General features: G+C 41.4%; 1 protein-coding gene across 11 annotated transcripts in view; it reads left to right on the forward strand.

Moving 5' to 3' along the window:
• Window positions 1-14,919, forward strand: part of LOC124133838 (plasma membrane calcium-transporting ATPase 2-like) — a 189,212-nt gene that overhangs the window by 54,253 nt on the left and 120,040 nt on the right. Inside the window, exon 1 of one of the 11 annotated variants that reach the window (XM_048397018.1) lies at window positions 7,530-8,437. The exons of the other annotated variants lie outside the window; for them this stretch is intronic. The gene's annotated coding sequence lies outside the window, so the exon portion shown is untranslated. Of the gene's footprint in view, window positions 1-7,529; window positions 8,438-14,919 lie in introns of those variants that run through there. 11 annotated transcript variants of the gene reach the window in all.

Genomic DNA, 14,919 nt, shown 5'->3' on the forward strand with positions numbered 1-14,919 from the left:
TCTCTAGGGAACAGCTATGAAGTCAAAAACAAAATCCATTTCGCAGGGCTATCCATGACGCACATTTGGTATTGAAACAAAACAAAATGTAAGATTGGAAACTTCAATGACCTCTCAAACATTTGTTATATTCGGACTTAATGTGCTGCTAAATTAAATAAAGGGAATTATACCTTTTGTCATTTTGCAAAATTGTTCTGTCCATAACTACCAGTCAGTCTCTCTCGCTCTCTCTCTCTCTCTCTCTCTGAAATTTCAATGATTGTTGTGATTATAAGGTGGTGGTATTCTCTCTCTCTCTGTCAGGGTAGCCAAGTGGTTATTGTGTTAGCTACGCACCTAACACTGAGTTTGATTCTCCACAAGAGTAGAATGTGTGAAGACCACACTCGGTGTCCCCTGTTGTGATATTGGTGGAGTATAGTTAAAACGTTGTAAAACCCCGCCCACTCACTTTATCTTCTGTTTATTGGTCACCTACAGCCGTAACCACATTAGCGCTAAACTGATACCAGAGGTGATGTAGACAATTCGCAATCCATGTCATTTTCGCTCGTAAGTGTAAAACTCAAAATTTGTTCCCGAGGAAAACGGCAGCAGTTGATGATGATAATGATGATCTCATGGAGGACTCACTTTGTTTGATGAGGCGGCAAAGTGCACCGAGTCAGGCGAAGTCGTCATCATCTTGTGTAACGTTCACGCGAAATATTGATCATGGAAGAAGTTCCTTCTCTCCAGAGCCGAATTATGCAGTCGTGTGGTGTACCAGCTAGAAGGTCTGTAGCATAGAAGACAATATCTTGTCAGCAAATTAGGCTGATGAAAAATATCAAAATAGCTGGATACAAGTCAACAAGGCAGCTTTATTGTCTGGGCAATGAAATTAGGCAGATTTGGCCATTACTGACTGCCTGGGTGTATGTTTTTATGTGCAAAAATTTTATGGCAAAAGTTTCCGAAACAGGAACCCTGCCTGCTAGTGACCTTAATTAATATTAATAAGCACGTCACGTTTTAATCACTATCTGGTCAATCTGCCAGCACACACATTTGTGTATTATGATGCAGTGGACCTGCATACAAGGTCTGCCATTATTCTGAATGGGACATTCTTGTGAGGTAATCTGCACACATTTGGTTGTTAGAGAAATCAAAGAATCCTTGTGCTAAAAAAAAAATCCTTTTTGGTTGCAACTGTTTTGACATGAAGCAATGTTGTTTGGTTTGGACAATGGAAATGTTGTATTCATCAAGTTGTATTGGGGACTGTGAATGGGTAGTAACTAGTCTCAACATTATTTTGTCTGGAATGGGTCCGTCATAGCGTTGCAATCAAGGACAAATACGACCTCAAGGTCACAGAACAGTCCTGTGTGCAATTGTGTCATAGTTTGTTTTTTAAATCAATTTTTGTAACAAATGACAAAATTGCAGTAAACATTGCCTGTTAATACTAATATTCTATTATCTGTTGACTGTTTCTGTGAATAACTAAGCTCCAAGATCCCATCTAATCCACAGCAGAGGTCAGCCATGGTGATCCTGTTCCGAATCCCGGTTTGCTCCGATTATGTTTCTAGGTTTGTCAGCACCATACCCGTGCTCATGGGTTTCACCGAAGTGGTAAACGTCTGAGACATGCATCACTTCTGGCTTTCCTCCCGCATTAAGCTGACACGCCGTGATATAACTGGAATACTGTTAAAAACGGCGTTAAACTCAACTCACTCACTCACTCATTGCCATAATGTAACATTTAACATTCAAGACCCTCCTTTGTTCATCCAGCTATCAGTGATGAAGTCACAGTGACCAAGCCATCACATTAGTTGTAACTATATTGTCATTGATAGGGAAATTTTAATTTCCTTTTGCAAATTGTAACTGACATTTGCTGCAGACTTGAGGCTGAAAATCAACCGCAGAACAGGTCTGGCTAAATCCCCAAAGTACTGGAATAGTGGTTGAGGATATTCCAGTGCAGTGTAGTGTGTGTGAGCTGATCAAAGATGTACATTCGTAGGGTTAGTTGGCTGTTGATGCTCTGTTCATTTTCAACACATGGACAAGATATGTTCTCCATAATCAAAAGAAAAAGTGACAAGCCGGTTGAGCCGGCAGAGTTAAAGCTCTGATTAGCTTATTTCACATAGTAGCCATGGAACTGAGCTTCCAATGTGATCTGGCAGAACTGACGAGCAGATGAAGCAATCAACAATTATCTTTGAATTTAAATTAAGAATTGTATTTCAATTTCTAGACGTGGAGTCGGTATTATCAGTTCTTCTCTTCATTACGCCATGATTCAGTAGTTGCGATTGAAGACAAGAAAATGAATTATTTTGGTTGTATTCTAGTTCAAGCATTTGTTTCTTGTTGACGTCGCTCTCAGCAATATTCAAGCTATATGATGTCAGTCTGTCATTCAATAATCGAGTCTGGACCAGACAATCCAGTGATTGATATCATGCTCATCAACCCTAACATGATGACATACATCAACAAATTCACAGAGCCTGACCACTCGTTACTATATTTATAATGTTCCTAGCCACATTCCACAAAGGGGGGCACGGGTGGCCCAGTCGTCTAAGGCGCCGCGATCGCTGTGCAGAGTTGTGTCCCTTGGGCACGCCAGAAACCTATGATTGCGGGTTCGAATCCCGGTTCGCCCCAATTATGTTTCTAGGTTTGTCAGCACCATACCCGTGCTCGTGGGTTTCACCGAAGTGGTAAACGTCCGAGACCTGCATCACTTGGGGCTTTCCTCCCGCATTAAGCCGACACGCCGCGATATAACTGGAATACTGTTAAAAGCGGCGTTAAACCCAACAAACACACACACACACACACACACACACACACACACACACACACACACACACACACACACACACACACACACACACACACACATTCAACAAAGTGATGCAATTGTCCTAAGTCTATGTTAAAGTATGGTATTTACGATTTTCCTACTGCTGTGATGTTTTAAGGAACTGGGAACTTTGGGGAACTGAAATTACAGCAACATGTTTATGCAGCCTATGATAACCACTACGAAAACTAAGATACAAAAATGTTGAAATTTTTACTAATCATTCCGGCAATTTATGAACCTCTTTGATCCTAGTAATGAACTAAATATATTCTGGTTTATAAAGCCAATCTTAAAATAGCAAGGTATGTGTGGGGGCTTACTTTCCTGGGCCATAGGATTCCAAGTGATGTCAAACTACACACTATAGCCTGTTTCTTACCAGGCAAAACCATCTCACCCATCTGGGAAACACATACAACTGATGCAAGGAGGCCGGCCGGCCGGCTTGGGATGTGCACAACTGCATCCTATTCCCACACTGGATGTAGACGGTAGTTACCTCGTCGTGAGTCACAGCAGGTACAGCTTGTACAAAACCATTTTCCTGCTTCCATCCTTGTTTGACTTTACGTTTTGAGCTGTGTGTATTGCAAAAGAGGAGGAATTTTTTAATTAGGCTAATTAACAGATAGGACAGATGGGAGGATAAGGAATTATGAGTCTCGTACGTTCTACATGGCAGGTTGTTTTTGTGGCAGGTGGTTGATTGTGAGATATGGAGTGAGTAAAATATGTTTTGTGAGGCATAAGCTATTTTACAGCTATAAATGGGGGCTCTGGTGAGGAATAAGTCCCCAGCAACCTATACAGGTCGTCAGAGGTGACTGAATGGACCAATGGACAGATGGACAGACGTAAATTGGTTGCTGTCATTTTAACATAACCACAGCCATGTATTGTTGCTCATAATATCAATCACTGGAATGTCTGGACTTGAATGTGTACAGGCCGTCGTCATAGCCAGTGATTGATAGCTTGAACCATGATTTGATGACACATTCTGTAGCCAGGATAGGGGCAAAGAGTTGCAACAAGAACCTATGATCGTGGGTAGAATTCCGGTTCACCCCGATAAGTTTCTAAGTTTGTAAGCACCATATTGATTTAATAACCATGTCTGGAGCAGACAATCCAGTGATTGAATTCCATGCAATTTGGATACAATGATATGCATCAACCAAGTCAGCGAGCCTGACCACCAGATCCCGTTTGTCGCCTCTTACGACAAGCATAGTCACCTTTTACAGCAAGCATGGGTTGCTGAAGACCTATTATACCCCGGATCTTCACAGGTCTCTTCTTAGGTAGTATATTATAGCTCCCAGTAGAACAAAGTTTGAACAATGTTATCAAATAGTAAATGTGTTATCAACTCCTTGGCCAAATATGTGATTCAAACTCCTTCAAAAATGGACCCGTGAAGATCCGGGGTAGAATAGGTCTTCAGCAACCCATGCTTGCCGTAAAAGGCGACTATGCTTGTTGTAAAAGGCGACTAACGGGATCGGGTGGTCAGGCTCGCTGACTTGGTTGATGCATGTCATCGATTCCAATTGCGTGGATCCATGCTCATGGACTCGATTATTTACAGACCGCCGTCATATAGCTGGAATATTGCTGAGTGCGGCGTTAAACAACAAACCAACCAACCTTCAAAAATGGGTCAACTATTTGGTCAATATATGATGCTTATGTAACTGTATGGTGCATTGTTTGAAGATATTGTCATATGCAGTGTGTAAATGGGTCGGTAGCCCTTTTAAGGAAATAAACATTCTCTCCCTGGCTAGACAAAATATGAAAAGGCATTGAGTACACTTTTATCATGATTGTCCGGATTTCCAAGTGTTCATTTTGGTTGGTGTGTGAAAGATAAGACTTGGAGAGTTATCGAAACAGATGTCACACAGCATTTCAGTAGATAACTGGATGCAACATGTCACGATGGTGCTTGGATATGTGATGTGACAGCTTTTAATGCAGTGTAGGCACTCCAGATTAGAAAATACCATATTTCCTCTTATAGACGCGGGGCTCCAATACACACTGGTCTCTAATTGACGCAGGGCCATATGTTCTGTACAAAAATGGAGGCCGGGCCTTGATTAGAAGCCTGATCTCTAATACTGATATGTTGGTAATAAGAAATGATTGAATGATTGTTTCCTGCAAATGTACCCTTGGTGTTACTGTAGAGTTTGGATTTGTTAAGGTAGGGAGTTGCCACTGTGCCATCATTAAACAGAACTTACGCTCAGCCTCTAATACACACCAGCCTCCTACAAGTGCCAGGTTAACAGCTTGCTTGACATTATAGAGGACATACTGTAGGTCACCAGCAACTTACGATGGTTGTGAGAGGAGAGGCGACTTTATGGAATGTCAGGCTCACTGACTTGGTTGATGCATGTCATCGTATCCCAATTGTGTGGATCAGTGCTCATGATATCAATCACTGAATTGTCTGGCTTAAACTTGATTATTTACAGCTGAAATATTGCTGAGTGCAGTGTTGTACAACAAGCAAAAATAAGTCAAACACTGTTACAGTCAAACATTGTTCCAGTCAAACACTGTAACACTCAAACACTGTTACAACCAAACACTGTTACAGTCAAACACTGTGTGTAGAAATCTGATGTGTCCAATTTCGATTGTGTTGAACTGATTGTCAGGTCCCAGCGGATTCCTTCAATATTTATCGCTGATTTGACAAATTCAAATGGAAGAACAAAATTGCCCTGATAATAGGAGATGCACTTTAACTTCACGTTTGGGAATCTGAAGTGCATCTCCATTTATGTAAAACTTCAATGTTTCCTTTTTACTAAAGACTTTATTGGGTTTTTTTTAATGTGAACTATTGCGCTATTCCACTCCAGTTCACGTACAGCATAATGAATTTGATGTTGTGAATGATGTTGAGAAACGTTTTCAGATGTGTTGAACACTAAGAGGTCAAACTTTTTCTCGGGTCCCTTTGAGTTTGATGTAACAGTGATTGGCTACTCACTACACTTATCAGTGAATGTCCTGCAGGACTTTCCTGCTGGTACTAGTTTCCTGGCTAATATGAAAACGGCATGTCCTTCCTTGTGAAAGATTGCAGTAATTGCTGTATAGTAAATCGCTGATGATGCGTGAAGCGGTTCTTTATGGGTAGGATACATCTCTGGCGGGCTGTATCAGAGTGATGACTGCCCGTGGGAGGCTAATGGTCCTGCTAAACAATGCTGGTTATAGTGGTGGGTGAGTGGGGTTTAACGCCGCTTTTAACAGTATTCCAGTTATATTTAACATTTGAGGCGATAACGTCAATGTATCAGAGTACCACTGGAATAAAGGAGAACAGCTTCTATTGTCTCGTAGCTGATGAAGTTGACTCATTAAGTCATGTAGAGAGCTAGTGTGGTGTACCCCAGCCCCCACAGTGTTCCGGTTAGCATAGTAATCTCCACCCCCACAGGTTTCCGGTCAGCATAGTAATCTCCACCCCACAGGCTTCCGGTCAGCATAGTAATCTCAGCCCCACAGGCCAGGTCAGCATAGTAATCTCCACCCCACAGGCCAGGTCAGCATAGTAATTTCCACCCCACAGGCTTCCGGTCAGCATAGTAATCTCAGCCCCACAGGCCAGGTCAGCATAGTAATCTCCACCCCCACAGGCCAGGTCAGCATAGTAATCTCGACCCCACAGGCTTCTGCTTAGCATAGTAATCTCCACCCCACAGGTTTCCGGTCAGCATAGTAATCTCCACCCCCACAGGCCAGGTCAGCATAGTAATCTCCACCCCACAGGCTTCTGCTTAGCATAGTAATCTCCACCCCACAGGTTTCCGGTCAGCATAGTAATCTCCACCCCCACAGGCCAGGTCAGCATAGTAATCTCGACCCCACAGGCTTCTGCTTAGCATAGTAATCTCCACCCCACAGGTTTCCGGTCAGCATAGTAATCTCCACCCCCACAGGCCAGGTCAGCATAGTAATCTCGACCCCACAGGCTTCTGCTTAGCATAGTAATCTCCACCCCCACAGGTTTCCGGTCAGCATAGTAATCTCCACCCCACAGGTTTCCGGTCAGCATAGTAATCTCCACCCCACAGGCCAGGTCAGCATAGTAATCTCCACCCCCACAGGCCAGGTCTGCATAGTAATCTCCACCCCACAGGCTTCCGGTCAGCATAGTAATCTCCACCCCACAGTCATCCCAGCAGCGTATATACAACCTGGGGACACAACCTAGCCTCATATTTCTTCCATATATTAAGTAATGGCCGTGTGAAATACAGTGATGGTCTTGTGATGGGACACATGTTTAAATGAGCATGTTTCCTCCTGTAACTAGACATGTGTAGTTTTCAGTCTTGAATAATCAAGTTATAATATTTCTTGGATGAATATAGACCCAAATCAAGTATTTTGATCCCAACTTATTCATGCATGTCACTATACAGGCATGCATGGCAAATGTCATGTCAACACGCACAAGAAATGAATAAACAGGTTCTATCCTTCCCAGCACAGAGCACAAGGAAGGGGTCTCTCTGTCAGCTGTGTTATTGTTCCCATTAATCCATGCAGGAAGGTAGGCGGCAGGTCAGTCATGCATATCCCTCCTGACTGTTGCCAGCTATAGTACATACCGGGCATGCTTTCCCCAGCTGGTGCAGCTCTTGGTAACACTAAACCTGGCCTGTGAGTCCACCTGAGAATGCTGAGGGAGCAGATGCAGGGAGCAGCACAACGACAGCAGATGGACGGTGTTGTCTGTTGTTGACCAGAAAGTCACACCTCGTGGATCAGCCACTGGTCAGGCTTGCTACCAAACAGACTGGTCAGGCTTGCTTCCAAACAGACTGGTCAGGCTTGCGTACCAAACAGACAGGTCAGGGTATTACCTGAGTGTGGCCTAGTTAGGTTGGACAGGTAGAGGCAGGAGAAATCCTGATGCACTTCAGCTCAGCTGTAAGCACGTGCTGGAGTTAAAATTGCTTAATTGGTGCTTGCATTTCTTATGTTTGTGTTATTCACGCTACCTGTTCCGTTTCTCCCAGAGCATATGTGCAAGCTAAAGGTGTAGGCATTGTAGGATTTAGTTACGATTGTGGAGTAGCCCGAAGTGGAGCCGGCGAACAGCGAGCAGCCAGGAGTGAGAGAGAGCTTTGATCATCATCGGTGGATGTATGGATTGACGGTATTGGCATTGATCTGGAGCTACACTGCAGCCACCATTTGCACTGTACTGGGCTGGCTTGAACCACTGCTGCCTGCTTAGTCTGCTAGTGCTAGCGCTGCTGCTGCCATCTCCCACAACCGGTGAAGCTGGTGCCGTACTGACGCACAGACAACCGCTGTGTCACCCAGCATGGACGGACACACCTGTCGGGATGGTGGTACTGGTGTCGGGTGTAGGTAATTTATGATCACTCTTCCCTGCCCCAACAGCTTGGATTCGGTCAGTGAAAATCGCCACTGTGCTTTACTACATATTGGATGAAAATTACTGGGGACTTCACACTAAGGATTATTGGAGCTGGACACAGATTCATCGAGGTGAGATTTGCACACTTTGCTCTGGTTTGCTGCCTTGTAGGGCCAAAATCGGATTGATTTTGCGAGGTAGTGTTAGCTTCGTTAGGCGGTTACTATAGCTGGCAGCGTCTCTGCTCCAACATAGATAATGCTAAGATGCAAAGCAGGAGAGCATTTGGTGGGTCGTCGTCGTCAGCACAGATGGGAAGTGTGTGGGAGTTGAGGAGAAAGTCAGGCAGACATTCTGAAAATCTTCTGCTGTCTTGTCTGTGTGTACATTCTCACACAACTGCATCAGCTGTGGATTTAGCTGATGCCAAGCCTCACCGAAAACCCATTTTGAGTTACTGCTATGAGTATGTTACCGGTGTTCAGTGGTTGACCTTGACCTCCACGGCGGTTTACACAGTACGTTGAGATAACGATAAGATTAAGCCTCATAAAATTTCTGTTCAGTTATTGCATGTACATATTTCACATTCATAGATTTTAAAGTGCATGTCCGATTAGGAATGTGTGTATCGTACCTTGCAATGCCTGTGCAGTATAATCAGATTACTTGTCAGCAGCAGTGTCGATCTTGCTGCGGATAATGAAAGTTTATTTCCCTCTACAAGGGAATACGGTGTTATTGTATATGAAATATATTCCCCTCATCTAATGTCCTTCTAAAACCCTTTGGTTTGTGATTTATTTTTTAGATAATCATTGTTTAAATCTAAAGGGGTTAACAATGTGAGACTATATTTATTTTCTAGTATTTGTTGCTGAGCGCATGTCAGTAACACAGAATCAATCAAGCCAGCTGAGCTTCTACCTAATAATGACATACAAATGTCACCCACTTCAAAGAAAGCCTTTCAATTTGAAGTCGAGATTGACGTCATGTGATTTGAACTAAATACCAAATATGATCGTACCAGCGGTGTGTCAGATTAGCGTTGTGTATTTGGCCACAGTCATTTTCCATTATAAGGCCAGTTGTTTCCAGACTGATGCTCCATGCAGTGGATCAGCATCCCTGCATCACTTGTATCTCACGGGGAATTGGTCAGGCCCGCTCAGAGGTCAGTATATATCCAAATTGGAATTAAATAGTTGCCAAGTTGTGTTGTTATAGTAATAACTAATGTTATGGCTTTTCAGAATTTCCTTGCATTTCACTGAAAACGAGTCCAATAAACAAAAAGAGGCATTCATGTTCAGCTTCACATTTTTGCATTTAATGAAATATTTAGATTTAAGGAAAAAAAAGGACTATTAAGAAAATACTGATTTTTGACAAAATGATGTTTTTGCCTAAGGGCACTTAGTTTGAAATCGTAGGTAAACCTTTGTATCATTTGTAATAAGATTCTTATGGTGGGAAGTGTTGCATATATTTACATAAATTATTGATACGGACGTGTATTCAACAACGTGTGAAGTGTACACTTGATACTCAATCGTTCCATGAATCTGTTTTCTTGGCCAAACCAGTTTCAGGTTTTGTTCTATCTTGTTTTCCTGTCTGATTTACAAACAGTAATTTAAACATATTGTCAGTGTTCATTGAATGTCAGTTAATATATTTCTATGTGATATTATTTTTTAAATGTATGTGTTGGATACAATTGGAAGTAATAAGCTGTAGTTGGATATATTTAATCAATAGCTCATTGTATTATATTCATATATTCATGAACAAATTTGGTTTGTAAAATGAAATATGTTTTTAGTGAGATAAACTTAAACATGCTTTTAACATGATTACTTGTGATGTGAATGAAGCTGGGATGGCAGGGTATCCGTATGTTAATTGATGAATCATCATATACAAAGTGCTGGTTCCTCTCTATCCCATGGTCGGGTAGCCTAGTGGTTAAAGCGTTTGCAAGTCATGCTGAAGACCTGGGTTCGATTCCTCACATGGGAGGGGGGTGGTCGGGTAGCCTAGTGTTTAAAGTGTTTGCAAGTCATGCTGAAGACCTGGGTTCGATTCCTCACATGGGAGGGGGGTGGTCGGGTAGCCTAGTGTTTAAAGTGTTTGCAAGTCATGCTGAAGACCTGGGTTCGATTCCTCACATGGGAGGGGGGTGGTCGGGTAGCCTAGTGTTTAAAGTGTTTGCAAGTCATGCTGAAGACCTGGGTTCGATTCCTCACATGGGAGGGGGGTGGTCGGGTAGCCTAGTGTTTAAAGTGTTTGCAAGTCATGCTGAAGACCTGGGTTCGATTCCTCACATGGTAGGGGGGTGGTCGGGTAGCCTAGTGGTTAAAGCGTTTGCTAGTCACGCTGAAGACCTGGGTTCGATTCCTCACATGGGAGGGGCGGTCGGGTAGCCTAGTGGTTAAAGCGTTCACTCGTCACGCCAAAGACCCGGGTTCGATTCCCGACATGGGTACAATGTGTGAAGCCCATTTCTGGTGTCCCCCGCCGTGATATTGCTGGAATATTGCTAAAAGGAGTGTAAAACCAAACTCATTCCTCACATGGGAACAAAGCCCATGTCTTGTGTCCCTGACATGATACTGCTGGAATATTACTAATAGCAATGTAAAACCCAACTCTCTCTCATGACACCTTTTGTGAAAAACATTTCTTCCTGGTCGTGAGGGAAAACTTGCTCAATCTTGAGTTAAGCTTGCATCTGCATGATACTTGACCGAATTTGTTTTTAATTTCCTTGTTTATCTTGGAAATGTGTCAAGTCACACCCTGGCGTATGTTAAGTTATCAACAGAATATCATCTGTCTTATACATGCAGGACATTATTGATGTAAGAAAAACAAGCACCTGTTCTGCATATCTAACATTTGATAAATATGTATTAAATCATAAAGGATTGGTTTTGTGAACTGTCTTGACTGATTAATTTCCATAGTTAATTGTACTTGTTTGTTTCATGTCCATGAAAAAAAATCGTATTTAAATTTAATTTCACGAAATGTGTCCAGATTTGAAAAGCCAGTTGATGATCATGTTCCTTTCGGCTGTTGTATGGAGAACCGGGCAGATGATGCACTAACGAACAACTGGACCTACAGCTGCTTGGGACAATCCTCCAATTATCTCCACGTTATGCGTAACTTCCACGTTAATTTAAATTGTTGTAATTCTGCTGACCATATTGCTGTCTGTTTCCATTCTTTTCGGCTACACAGAAGCATGATTAAGCTGAGATATGTATTGATTGTATTTGCAATGAGGGAGTTTACAGGGCTCGATGAAATAATATGCACGAGTGTGGCGCCAATTTAGGAAATACTAGCCATGTCATCATTCATCAAATTTGAACAATTGTAGCTATTTCTAGACGCTAACTAAACACTTATCCCATATGGATGTGTACTTTAATGGTGTCATTCTGCAGGTAAGTGGCCAAAGTTGGCCGACTATTGACGGAGATGAGACCCAACTACAATAGCTAAAAAATCATTTGATGACAATGAAAAATAAAAATAGATAAAATGTATTGAAAATTCATGACAGTTTAGAAGCTTTGTCACGTTAGCAAAGCAATGGAGTTATTTTCGTATAAAACCGAAAATCGTGGTATTTACAGATATGTGCTGTTGGAGGGCATTTGTGTGTAATACTTGTGTTGTCATTGTGATGCATTTTGCTTATTCTATAGCTGGAAGTGGTAGTCAGAGTTGATGTGCATGTCTATTGTGTCATTTCCATGTCTATAATCCATAGAGACACTTCCCGCTGAATGATTTGCTTCTGGACGAATTAATTACCAGCACAAGATATGAATAAACATGTTCTACATTATTATCTCTTATCTATTTGGAATGATCTGTTTGAACATATTAACAATGCATTCTACTTTATTTCTTACAGACATGTTAGTTTACTTTCAATCTTAATTGTTTTGGCAAAAGCTTCAATACTTGTTATGCATATTGTCTAATATGTGTTGATGCATTAGGCTTTTTATTTTTATTAGATGGTTTACAAGAAATTTGGCCTAAAATTCAATGTAGGTTCAAATTCCGGATGGAACTCAACCCCAGGAAGTACTGGAATTTGTACGTTACTAAGAAAGTGTTATCCCAAATATAACATTTCTTATATTTGACCACTTTCTAAATGGCATTGTGTGTTCAAAGATTTCAGCCATAGGAGCCTTGCCAATTTATACTTGTCAGAGGGGTACACAAAGTATGTAATCTAGACTACCAGTTGTTGGATTCCATTCTTTGGAAGCCACGGTGGCTGAGTGGGTTAGATCGCTGACTTTGTGTGCTGGCGATTAGGTGCCTCACTCTGGCAGTGTGGTTTCGAACTTCGAATGGAAGTCAATCCCCAAAAGTACTAGAATTTGTACTAAGAAAGTGTTATCCCAGTATAAAGATTGTCGTGAAAATTTATATATTATAATTTTCGACTTCCACATTAGTACTACTGATGATAAATGAAAAACAAACTCATGGCTCTCACCATCACAGAAATACACTGGAGAAACAGTAGTACTTAGAAACAAGCATGTCTTCAATCACTCACATATTTCTTGGTTTGTCAGCACCATACATTGCTTGTGGTTTCCACTAAAGTGGTATAAAGCACCTAGCTTAAACCTACTTCACAAGGACTTTCTTCTCAAGCTGACATCAACGTCAAAGCAGTCTTAAACCCATCTTCCCGAGGCAAGAGAGTTAACTGACTATAAAAGTCCAGTTTCCACCCTTGCCAAACTAGGCTGGTATTATGGAGTTACATTTTGGCTGACTAACAAGTTTGGGCATAGTCATATCAAAATCGCACAACAGAATCAAAATCCATTTCGTAAACTGTCATGCAGATTTTGGTCGATTGCAGGATTTGTGCACTGCCAACTCGTTGTCAACATGTTTTCCAAATCTTTTTATGTTTTTAATCAAGGTGCTCACGTGACTAACAAGTTTGGGCATAGTCATATCAAAATCGCACAACGGAATCAAAATCCAGTTCGTAAACTGTCATGCAGATTTTGGTCGATTGCAGGATTTGTGCACTGCCAACTCGTCAACATGTTTTCCATCTTTCCATCTTTTTATGTTTTTAATCAAGGTGCTCACGTGATTTGATTCACTTCACGATGTTAGACCCGTTTTATCTCAATATAGATACTGATTATGGATCAGATCGTCTTGACTGGGTGCCGCCATTTTGTTTGAAGCAAATGTAATTGGTCCATAGGAGAGGAATAAAAGGGACATAACTCGTAATAGTCACTGGCAGGGCTACAATCGAGCCCAGGAATTCCAGCCTAGTTCGGCAAGGGGTGGAAACTGGGCTTAAAGTCAGTTTACTCTCTTGCCTCGGGAAGTTGTGTTAAATCCAGCCCACTCACTCACTCAAACACAGCATTACACATCATTGAACCGTATATTCATGAACCAATTTTGTTGATTGAAGCTCAATTATTTTTAGCTTGTCATTAAAGCAATAAGACAAAGTATGCATCCTTGCATAGGTCACAACACCATCAACACCGCCTGAGTGATTTTTACCTGAATGGGAAATACTCTACAGAGAATGATTTAAGTCAAAGGTGTGTTTTAAGAATAAACACACAGTTTAATAATGCATCAGAAATATAGAAATCAATGACTATCATGGAGGAATGCTTTGAATTATTCATGCCTTGTGTTTTGTGTGGTGGATAATCCTGGAGTAGTCATTACGATCGTTACAGGTGTTATACGTATGATAAGGTTTAAGGGTATTTATATACAATATCTCCCAGGGGATGATTGATGTTTTCACAATGGATATTATGAAATGTCAGTCAGACAAAACTGCGTCGGATTAATTGATTTAAGTATTATGCTGTTTCACTAATGTTCTGTTAGTTTTCTTGTCCATATTATGAAGCCTATTTTCTGGTGTAATTGAATACTAGAGTTACATTTACTTGTGAAATCTTCAAGCAATCTGTTGCTAAGTGTAACATGTGTTTTAAACAGGTTGGAGGCACAGAAGCTGACACCAAAATCCATAATATTGATATGTCCATATTACTCGTATAATATTTAGCTTCCCAGCTCCCTGAGTAGGTAGAATTGATATTGCATTGAGGGAGTGTGTTGTTTTAGCATCGTGTGTCCGTACTGTAAGTATGTGTTTTAGTTGTAGTGACGTTTTTGTGTACTGTCTAAACAGAAAGGCTGTTAATAAAAGCAGTATTGTTTAAACAAAAGTCTCTGAGGGACTGGTCATTATGTAATGGCATGGACGGTCAAGGGCTTTCCTAATTATCTAGGGGATCAATAGGGTAACTATCGTGTTTTTTTTGGAAATCGCCTTTAAGAGATCAAAGACATTTCCAGAAACACAATTATTTGTTTAATTTCTAATTTTTAATTATTTTTTTCGATGTGCCTGTTCCTGTTCTAATCATGAATGCTGGCAGGTTTAGGTGAATTTGTGATCTTTGTCACGAGTTAGGTTGTGGACCAATGCTGACAGGATTAGGTGAATTTGTGATCTTTGTCCTGAGTGAGGTTGTGGACCAATGCTGCAGGATCAGATGAA

Source organism: Haliotis rufescens, unplaced genomic scaffold (genome assembly GCF_023055435.1).
Source record: "Haliotis rufescens isolate VD_foot unplaced genomic scaffold, xgHalRufe1.0.p SCAF_16, whole genome shotgun sequence".
In the NCBI taxonomy this organism is placed as follows: domain Eukaryota; kingdom Metazoa; phylum Mollusca; class Gastropoda; order Lepetellida; family Haliotidae; genus Haliotis; species Haliotis rufescens.